General features: G+C 34.4%; 1 long non-coding RNA gene across 1 annotated transcript; it reads right to left on the reverse strand.

Annotated features, from left to right (window-relative positions):
- Positions 1 to 8,254: 8,254 nt before the first annotated feature.
- LOC111436553 lies at positions 8,255 to 9,791 on the reverse strand. Its single transcript, XR_002709271.1, has 2 exons — positions 9,626 to 9,791; positions 8,255 to 8,425 (listed from the first exon to the last, which is right to left on the reverse strand). It is a non-coding gene; the product is annotated as an uncharacterized LOC111436553 (long non-coding RNA).
- Positions 9,792 to 9,799: the final 8 nt, after the last annotated feature.

The raw sequence follows: 9,799 nt of genomic DNA on the forward strand, positions 1-9,799 counted from the left end.
CCCGATCAATACCCACAAATCTATTGTAGAAAGCTATAACAATAAGAAAAGATATTGGTCAACAAGATAAGATGAAATTGAAATGAGAAAGAATAATGGAGATTTGAGATAGATACAATCCAGGGACCTTGGTCGAGAATAACAAAAAGAAAAAAGAAAAGTGGGAGTGAGAGTGTGAGTCCGTGGTGTGCAAATCAAAAAGTAAAAAAGGAGCGATGAGTATTTTTTTTTTTACATTTTTAATAGCTCTTTTTTAAAAATGCTATAACCAAATGCTTTGAATGATGCAATTTGTTGTAGTGAATAATAACCTAAAGAATTTATAGTATATGGATAAGGTTGAGTGTCTTATCCTCAACACTATTGATACGTTATAAGTGATTTGATTTAATTCAAATCGTTTATGTGGAGACATGTGAGTAGGGGTATCCATTACAATTAGTTTGTATAAGAGTGGATTACGAAATATTTAATCTCTCTTTCTAGATCCGTTAATTAAAAAGATTAATATTTCATATAATGATCATATGAGTCTGGACAGTGAGTTATGAACTCTTACATAACTTGTCTTTTGATCCACATGGGTGAGAATGACTTATGCAGCTGATTCAATATGCCTACCATTTTGGGACTTACCAAATAGAGACAAATAGAGAAATGGAAACATAATTTCACGAGATTAAACAATGGGCTCCTCTCACTAGTCCAAAAGGGAATTGTTTTATAGTAGTAAAATGGACTACTCATCTACAATGTTATCGAAACTATTGCAAAACTATTCGTTTGATTTTCAAACTACTTACATAGTTAATTTTGCTTGTTATTATTGTTGTTGCTGCTGTTATGCTTAACTGACTATTTCGCTTGATTGACCTTATCCTCCCCATCGTCAATTAGTATTCCTTCATCCTTGAATTACCTTGTACGTGAAAGAAGATCCTCTTTAAAGAAAAAAACAAAGAAAACCCTGAAATGGGCTATAAAAGCTGGTAAAGATTCCTTTGACTTATGTGGTTTTGTTCCATAGTTCACTTAGGTTCAATTGGACCAATCTAATTCAACTCGATAGGTTCAATCCATTTTTCTTTGATCTTTTAACTTGTTTTGATTATACTATTATTTATAAAAAAAAATTTTAATTTTTTTATTTTTTATGATTTTAGGCTTGATCACGAATATTTTTTTTATGAAATAAAGAAGAAAGGACAATAACTTCAGTCTTAAAATTTTTAGTTTAGAAGTTTGGCTAGAGTACTTTTTAGATTATTAAAGAATCCAAGCCACAATTGGGAATCATAGTATTTTAATTGACGGTTTCTAAAATATATTATATTTTGCATATATTTATAATTATAAGCCTTCTTATGTATATATATCGAAATATTATATTATGATTTATTATTATCATAATGATAATTATCATTATTATTATATTATTATTATCATTATTAAATCATCATTATTATCTCAATAATCATAATAATCAGAATTATCATTATCATTATTTATGATTATTGTGATAGTCATTCTTATCGTCATAATCATTGTCATCGTCATCGTCGTTATTATTATTATTATTATTATTATAATATAGATATAAAATTCAATCCTCAAATAGTTTAGGAAGAATTATGAGATAAATAAAAATTTATTTATTTATTAATTTGTTTCATTATCATTTGGATTTAATTGCCATTTTTTAAATATATTTTTCTATAATTATCAAATAAATTAATCAACTATTTATACCAATTTATTTCATTCATTTAGTACGTGTGGCAAATTATTTTTTTTATTTTTTATTTTTTATTTTTTTTATTTTCCTATTTTTCTAAAGTTCAACTCTAACCATTCTCTCTTGTTTACCCCTTTCTATTGATGGTTTGTAGATCCTAAACCATCAATAAAATTTATTTTGACCTAGCTACAATTACAAACAACCCAGGAAGGATTGATGAACACAACTTGTCCTCGGTGCTTAAGAATAAAATTCTAGATTTTTTGTAGAGTGGTCTATAGTTAATAAATGAAAATTAATTAGTTAAAATATTTAATTAATTTATTTTATATGAATAAAACTTATAATCATTAAGTCCATCGGACCTAATATACTAAAATAATCCATTTAGTTGAAAAAGAAATTATTTAAATTAATATTTAATATATTAGATATATTAAATAAAAATATATTAGATCTGTTTGAAATTGCAATGAGATTCAAATGAGTTCCATACCTATTACAATATCTTATTACATTTGATATTATTTAAATAAGATATTATGTTCTAATATATTAAATATTTAAATATATTGCTTTACAAATATTTTGTCTTTAGATTTCTTTTATCTAAAGTTGTTACCATCATTGTAACGTAATCATTTTGTGCGACAATAAGCGTTTAAACTTCATCATGAAACACAACTTCATCTTAAAACAATGTCATGGACTTATGTGTTCGAAAACCTGTTTAAAACGACACAACAAAATATTAAATGAAATAAATAAATATTAAAAAAAGCAAACACTTTATTCTAACCTAAGTCTAAGAAATTAAATATAACTACCTTATTCCTGTGCCATGGTCTCGAGTTAAGATGTCATCGTCAGTTGTACAAGATTGTCTTGCATTTACCTGAAAAGGAACCTAAAACAGCTTTGCCACCATCCAATAAAGAAACGTCTACCATATAAGTAACACGTGGCTTGAGTATTTTAAGAAATACTCAGTAAGTGACCCCACTATTGGGGTTAGATGCAAGCACATACAATTATGAGTGAGATCTATCATATCAACCTATATTTCTTATGTGACTATCCTAAACATGTTAATTGGATATGTATTCATTATTCTACACACGACCCACACGTGCGAGTATGGACCCCATCAGTTGATTCGCACACCTCGTAAGCCCCCTTTCATAGTTGGGCGAGCATTCTTTGGGAGTTATTGTTTTCGAACACCCGTTAGCAACCATCAAAGCATTATAATGAATATAATGATCGTTTTCCTACCTCGTAGTGTACGCATCCATACCATCGTTTTCTTTCATATCATGTTATTTTCATCCTAGCTTTCCATGCATAAATTGAGGTTGTGCACTGTATCGACACATCTAGACTTATATCATTCATATCATGCATCGTGTCGCATCGTGTCATATCATACATATCTCATATCATCAACATATCATGTAACATCATATACTCTATCGTCAAACGTGTTACAACATAACCTTTATCATATCATCAATATCGTCGTGAGTTATTTCCTATTAGAACATTCATCTAGTTTCGTTAGTAATACGAATTTCTTATCTCAATTTAACTTATATTGAGAAAACGGACCTTATACTAATCTTAATCGTCTTAGATAAGGTCGTATTAAGCCGAATGATCGACTAATTGATATCAAAATGTCTATACCAAGCCGAATGGTCGAGTTTTGAGTCGAAAAGTTGCACCGAGCTGAGCCGAGCTGCATTGAATTGACTGAGCCGAAGAACTCGGCATCTGCTTCCGTGACACATGTAGCTGTGGGGAGAAGACGTGATAAGGCAACTCTAATTCTCAATTCAACTATCCAAGGTTTTGCTAAAGCAACAACCTTCAATCAAAGAAATTAACAAACCTTGAATCAAAGAAATTAACAAACCTTATACAAAATTAGAATCAACCATACATAAAGGCTAAAATTAGATTAGATCTGAGTTAAATATCTATCATCAAGATTTGTAACCTTTTTCTAAATTGGGTCGCTTCACAATTCAATTGAGAAGGTTTGATTGAATAACTTAGATGCAATCATAAGACTTGCATGTAACTTAGAAATTACAAAAATAATACTCAAATTTTCAAGGATATAGTCTTAATTTGAGCACTAAATTTCATTCACCAAAATCTATTTTTTAGATAATAATTTTTGGGTATTTATAGTCTCCTCACAAAAGTAGAGTAAATAAGTTAGTCACCATTCAAATGTGAGTAAAGAAGTTGGTCACCATAATTTACTCCCACCCCTCTAAATCTCAAATAAAAAAAAAAAAAATAACAATAATAAAAAAAAAAAAAAAAATGATTTTGACAACTAACTCCCCACCCTTTTCTAACCACAATAAATTAAGAAATTAAAAATAATAAATAAAATTTTCTAACACATTATCAACGAAGAATGATAAGTCACTTTGACAACTAACTTTCTACCCCTATAACAACTCCATCCGCTACTTCAACCGTGCAAATATTCACTTCCGAAGCTTCAAATGGTCATTCCTAAATCGAATCAACTTGTAACACATGAAATAATGGTTGAACCGAGCCTATCCAATTTTGTAAATGAAGAATGAATGTTTGTTGAATCTTCATGGTCTTAGATCGTGTAATAGGTCCAATTGGAACGTTTGGAACACCGTGATCCTTATCATCTTTCCCCTCTTCAAAAGGATTCATTATCTAATCAGTTAAATTATCACCTACGTCAAAAAGACTTTAGTCAGCAACATTGAAAGTAGAATGTACTGGAAATTCTCCAGAAAGATCAATTTTATAGGCATTGTTATTAATTATTTCAAGAACTTAATAAATGTCATCCACTCTTGGATGTAACTTTGTTTTCCTTTGAGATGGGAATCGCTCCTTGCGAAAATGTACCCAAACCCAGTCATTGGGTTGAAAAATGATTTCCTTTCGTTCTGTGTTAATTCTTAGAGCAACTTTGAAATTTTGTTTCACATTTCTCTCCACCTCTTTGTGTAATATAGTGATCAAATCTGTCTTACTTGTGGTTGCTTCACTTGCAAAAATATTAGAATGAATAAGAAGCAAATCAAGAGGCGTAAGGGAATTAAATCCATAAACAACTTCAAAAGGAAAACAATGAATGGTACTGTGAATGGTTTATTATATGTAAACTTTTCAAATGGCAAACGTTCATTACAAAACTTAATATTCTTAGAAATAATAGCCCTAAACAATGTTTCTAATATTCTATTAACCACGTTTTCCCATTAGTCTGATGATGATATGCAGTTGAAAACAACTTGGTACCCAATTTACCCCACAATACTTTCTAAAAGTGACTTAAAAAGGTAACCTCCTTGTCACTAACAATTATTCTATAGATTCCACGTAATCTTACTACTTTCTTAAAGAATAAATCAGCATCATGCTTTACATCATCTGTCTTGTTGCATACAATAAAATAAACAATTTTACTAAATGTGTCTGACACAACAAAAATATTATCTTTACCATTGTTAGCGTGCACCAAACGAACAACAAAATCTATAAATATATTAGTCTAAAGTTCATTAGATACATTCAAAGAAGTATACAATCCATTTGGTTGTGATTTAGATTTAGCTTCTTTGCATTTAAAATATTGACTACAAAACTTATGAACATTGTGCTTCATCTTCGGCCAAGAGAAGTGTTCATGCAACATCTTATAAGTTTTATTAATCTCAAAATGTCCCAGTAAGCTGTCACCATGTGCTTCTTAAATAAAAATTCATGAAACATATAATAATCATCCCCAGCTCTTTTCACTAGATAAGATGCATCATCTTTATATAATTCTTTAATATACTCAAATACAAGAATTTTTGGACTAAGAGAAGTAAAGAGATTATACCTTCTAGATAATATATCAGCTACCATATTATCTTTACCTTGCTTATATTTGATAACATACGACAATATTTCAATAAACTTCACCCACTTTGCATGCCTATGATTTAGTTTGCTATGACATTTAAGATACTTCAAACTTTCATGAATAGAGTGGATCATAAATTCTCTAAGCCATAAGTAGTATTGTCACACTTGCAATGTGCAGACTAAAGCAAACAATTCTTTACCATAGGTAGAATAGTTCAATGTTGTCCCATTTAGTTTTTCATTTAAATATATTGAAGGTTTTCCATCTTGCATCAAAATAGCATCTATGCCCAAACCACTTGCATCACACTCAATTTCAAAAGTTTTATCAAAGTTTTGCAAGACAAGTAATGGTGCACTAGTTAATTTCTTCTTAAGCTCATTGAATGCATTCTCTTGCATATCCCCCACTTAAAAACAACATTCTATTTCGCTAAATCATTCAAGGGTGCAGCTACTCCGGCCCCGTTGGTCTCCATATTCAGAGCCAGTAAACGCCGGTAGGTTGCGGTAGTGGGTCTTCGTCTCCGGTGTGGGTATCATACTGTAGTGGAGTTAATCGCCGTCGTCGTAGGTCTCCCGATTTGGAGGCCGAAAACAACGTGACTGGTTTTCCGCATCTTCGCCGAGGACATTTCTTCCGGGTGACTTGGTACAGCAATTAGCGGGTGGCTGATGCTCTCAGTGTTGAAGACGGTTCGAAAATGATCATAGATTTATAACTAAAGAATACATTTTCATTAACATGACTTCTTATGGGCGCTTGAAGCAAACCCATGATGTTATGTTCAAAGTGGAGAAATATCATATAACATTGTAGAGATTCGTGATTAGTAACATGGTATCAAACTATGAACTTAACTTAGCTATGTCGAACAAAAAAGTTGTAAGCCTAAAAATCGTAGCCAAACGTGTCGAACAATTGTGTATTTTGTTCAAGGTCTCCGAAGAAAGAAGTCGAGTCTCGATTAAAGGGAGTTTCTTTTAGAAATCCATAGGCTTCAGGGGAGGCTCTATGGTGTATTTTGTTCGAGAGGAGGTTCTATGATCATAGGTAATCTATAGGCTTCAAAGGTGGCTCTATGTGGTGTACTTAATGAGAGGCGAGACTCTATGATAATGAGTTTATAAGTAAGGAAGTCAAAACAAAGTCACAAGAGTTTATGCTCTAAACAATATAATACTATTGTAGACAATATTGTAGCTTTATTTCAATAAATAAATTCATGATTCTCTCACAAACTTTATTACAATTCATAAAATTTTTAAAACCAAATCTCTTCATACCACCCAAGAATCATAAGGCTTTTCCCCAATATAGTTGCCAGGAGGATCATAATTGCAAACAACAAACTGAGAATTAGCCTTGCAGGGTACTCTAGCACATCCAAGCCGCACCGAGCTCCGCCACACCATCCGAGTGTAGTGCCCACATTCACCACCCATGCATTTATTCGACGCATGATCATACAGCGGCTTCTCGTTCACCCACAACTTCACCGCATCCGCATGAACTCAGGGTAGTAGCCCGCGACTATGTTTTCCCCGTACGACCCGGTTGAGTGAATCATGGCGTAGTCACCCTTTCTTTTTTCCGCATAGGCTTGAGCGTACGCGGCCACGGTGTTGCTCCATTGCATGGGGCATACGCCGACCTGGGCTCAAGTTCGATTGTGAAGCGCGAGGTAGTCACCGGGGGCGTTTTGAGCGTTGGTTAGGGCGAGGAGGAAAATGAAAGTGGCAATGAAAGCGACCATTATCGGAAGGGTTTGAGTCCACATAATTCCGATGAGAGATGAGATGAAGATTGAGAATGAGGGAATGATGTATATAGAGATGGAAAACTTAATATGGAATGTGATGGGGAAAACCATGAATTATGAACTAATTATGCCATGCTGGGGAATTCAAAGAGAATAAATTCATTCTTGCTTCCATGTTTAATTACGGGCTAGATTTGTTTTGATTAGGTTCAAATAAGTGAAATTTTTTTAGATTTAGCTAGTTTATGAATTTTTTTTAGGATTAATGAAACTTAATCCACCTGATTATGGTTAATCTTAAAAGATACATTTTTACTTGTAGGTATATATTTATTGTTTTATTTAGTTTCATAATTTTATTTATTTATTCTTCTCCAATTTTTTAAAATATATATTAAAATTGAATGGGTTAATTACATGTTCAAAAATAAGTAAATAATGTTAATATTTTCTTAAAATTCTGAACGGAGGAGCAATAATATGGAGAAGCATAAAGCAAGGTTGCATTGCTGATTCCACCATGGAGGCTGAGTATGTTGCTGCTTGTGAAGCAGCGAAAGAATCTGTATGGCTTAAGAAGTTCTTAACTGATTTGGAAGTCGTTCCAAATATGCATCTTCCCGTCACTCTTTATTGTGATAACAGTGGAGCAGTTGCAAATTCAAAAGAACCAAGAAGCCATAAGCGAGGAAAACATATTGAGCGCAAATGTCACACCCCAAAATTTGAATCTCGAAATTAAGAGCCGGACCAACAGACTATGCAATGAAATCGTGTAAGAACCAATAGAGAAACGAGATTTCACAAAAAGAAACTTTAACAATTATGAAGGAGGTTTAAAATCCAAAACAAGGTGTTCAAATATGAATAGTAAGTAAGCGGTTTACAAAACAATGCATGACAAATCTAAACAAAATTATGCACAGACTCCTAGACGCCCCGGGACACTCCTCTGTGGCATTAAGATTCAGCATGCATTCCCGCCTCGATCCCTGGCCTCACTCGCCTGAAAAAAAAGAGTAGAAAGGAATGAGTATAAAAGAATACTCAGTAAGTAGCCTACTTGTAGGCTCTTTTCGCATCCTTATCTTGGTAGGTAACCACGGTCTTTCTCGGGTTTCTATGCAGGGTGATCTAAGCTACAACTCTTTTATGCATCATAAGATGCTTGCCCATCTTATGCAGTGAAATGATCAGCGTCCTGAGGTGAGGCGCGACCTCATAAGCAAATCTGAGGGGATCGTATGGCTGGATCCGAATACGTGACTCTCTCTCTGAACATCATCCGTGGAGGTTAACTGACGACCCTCACACGGGACCATACATCCACAAAGCGGGGTGCGACCCCCTATGTGCCGGTCAGCTACTGAGTTACCCTAAGTGGCTCCACGTCCCCCGCTCAGGGACGAGTTTCTACGGCTCAGGAGTCATGTTCAGAAAACCCCTTAGCTATCACCACTAGGTCTGGGCACCTGTCACGCTTCCCTATCCGGATCTGCAAAGCTCAACGATCACCGTACCGGAGCTCTGTCTCGACGGTATGGTATCGGAGGAGAGAGGGAAGTGGAGGTTCTGATGACACTATCTTCACTGCTCAACCCTAACGGGCTACCTACAGTTACCGTGGTGACCTATTATTCTTTCTAGGGTGGAACTTGGTGCCTTAGACTTAGATTCGTATTTCTCTAGGACTCTCGTGCCTGGTGTCACAAACCTATCGGGTTTGGAATTCTGGGTTCTGGTTCCGCCGGTAATCATTTCGCGGGTCTAATTGCACGGTGTACTAGGGGTCCCCCAATCTAAGGTCTCGTCTAGCTTATTTAGCCAAAAGCATCCTAATCAAGCTCATAATTTCTTCCTATTCATCCAGAAAGACAAGCCAAGCAATCATCATACAAGAGAGTTTACACGCAGCAGTTCATGCAAAATTATCAAACATGCTCAACGGGAAGATAACGTCCGACTTTTACCCGGAGCGCAGATTTCACAAGTTTCCCAACCCCCTCATGCATACATACATTATCAGAGTCTCAATCAAACAGATTTAATACACATTTTGAATCTAGCTTTCCATAATCATCTTATATTCGCAGTTTCTATAATAGGACGCTAAGTCGGGCTAGCTAATTTCATAGGTGGTAGCATGCATGCTCGTTCCTAGCGGTTCCTACAAGTATTGCTTGTGGAAGTCCAAATGGCTACTTACATGGTCGACGCGTGCCTTCCCGAGTTCAAGTTTTCTTGACGGAATGGATTCCAACAATTCTGGAATTTTCTTCACAAGTCCTAATTCACATAATAATAGGGTCAGCATCAAAATCGGGTCGGAAAACAAGCAAACAGAGACCGAACGGGAAGAAAAACGGTGCCTCACGCGCCC

Source organism: Cucurbita moschata, unplaced genomic scaffold (assembly GCF_002738365.1).
Source record: "Cucurbita moschata cultivar Rifu unplaced genomic scaffold, Cmos_1.0 Cmo_Scf00056, whole genome shotgun sequence".
In the NCBI taxonomy this organism is placed as follows: Eukaryota; Viridiplantae; Streptophyta; class Magnoliopsida; order Cucurbitales; family Cucurbitaceae; genus Cucurbita; species Cucurbita moschata.